This window comes from Eschrichtius robustus, chromosome 6 (assembly GCF_028021215.1).
Source record: "Eschrichtius robustus isolate mEscRob2 chromosome 6, mEscRob2.pri, whole genome shotgun sequence".
NCBI lineage: Eukaryota > Metazoa > Chordata > Mammalia > Artiodactyla > Eschrichtiidae > Eschrichtius > Eschrichtius robustus.
Genome location: NC_090829.1, coordinates 97,169,245 through 97,171,061, shown reverse-complemented (window position 1 = coordinate 97,171,061; position 1,817 = coordinate 97,169,245).

Sequence of the window (1,817 nt, the reverse complement as noted above, 5' to 3'; positions counted from 1 at the left end):
CATTAGGGGTTCAGGGCAGAAAAAGGAGCCTGATAAGTAGGCAGAGAGATTCTTTTGCAGATGTGGGAGGAACACTGAAAGAGTGTTGTGTCATAAAGGCAACAGGAGGAGACTTTCAAGAAAGGATGATTTGTTATTTTTTTTTTTAAATCTTTATTGGAGTATAATTGCTTTACAATGGTGTGTTAGTTTCTGCTTTATAACAAAGTGAATCAGTTATACATATACATATGTTCCCATATCTCTTCCCTCTTGCATCTCCCTCCCTCCCGCCCTCCCTATCCCATCCCTCTAGGTGGTCACAAAGCACAGAGCTGATCTCCCTGTGCTATGTGGTTGCTTCCCACTAGCTACCTATTTTACGTTTGGTAGTGTATATATGTCCATGCCACTCTCTCACTTTGTCACATCTTACCCTTCCCCCTCCCCATATCCTCAAGTCCATTCTCTAGTATGGTCTGTGTCTTTATTCCCGTCTTGCTACTAGGTTCTTCATGACCTTTTTTTTTTTTTCCTTAGATTCCATATATATGTGTTAGCATACTGTATTTGTTTTTCTCTTTCTGACTTACTTCATTCTGTATGACAGACTCTAACTCCATCCACCTCACTACAAATAACTCCATTTCGTTTCTTTTTATGGCTGAGTAATATTCCATTGTATATATGTGCCACATCTTCTTTATCCATTCATCCGATGATGGGCACTTAGGTTGCTTCCATGTCCTGGCTATTGTAAATAGAGCTGCAATGAACATTTTGGTACATGACTCTTTTTGAATTATGGTTTTCTCAGGGTATATGCCCAGTAGTGCGATTGCTGGGTTGTATGGTAGTTCTATTTTTAGTTTTTTAAGGAACCTCCATACTGTTCTCCATAGTGGCTGTATCAATTTACATTCCCACCAACAGTGCAAGAGTGTTCCCTTTTTTCCACACCCTCTCCAGCATTTATTGTTTCTAGATTTTTTGATCATGGCCATTCTGACCGGTGTGAGACGATATCTCATTGTAGTTTTGATTTGCATTTTTCTAATGATTAATGACATTGAGCATTCTTTCATGTGTTTGTTGGCAATCTGTATATCTTCTTTGGAGAAAAGTCTATTTAGGACTTCTGCCCATTTTTGGATTGGTTTGTTTGTTTTTTTGTTATTGAGCTGCATGAGCTGCTTGTAAATCTTAGAGATTAATCCTTTGTCAGTTGCTTCATTTGCAAATATTTTCTCCCATTCTGAGGGTTGTCTTTTGGTCTTGTTTATGGTTTCCTTTGCTATGCAAAAGCTTTTAAGTTTCATTAGGTCCCATTTGTTTATTTGTGTTTTTATTTCCATTTCTCTAGGAGGTGGGTCAAAAAGGATCTTGCTGCGATTTATGTCATAGAGTGTTCTGCCTATGTTTTCCTCTAAGAGTTTGATAGTGTCTGGCTTTACACTTAGGTCTTTAATCCATTTTGAGTTTATTTTTGTGTATGGTGTCAGGGAGTGTTCTAATTTCATACTTTTACATGTACCTGTCCAGTTTTCCCAGCACCACTTATTGAAGAGGCTGTCTTTTCTCCACTGTATATGCTTGCCTCCTTTATCAAAGATAAGGTGACCATATGTGCGTGGGTTTATCTCTGGGCTTTCTATCCTGTTCCATTGATCTATATTTCTCTTCTTGTGCCAGTACCAAACTGTCTTGATTACTGTAGCTTTGTAATACAGTCTGAAGTCAGGGAGCCTGATTCCTCCAGCTCCATTTTTCGTTCTCAAGATTGCTTTGGCTATTCGGGGTCTTTTGTGTCTCCACACAAATTGTAAGATTTTTTGTTC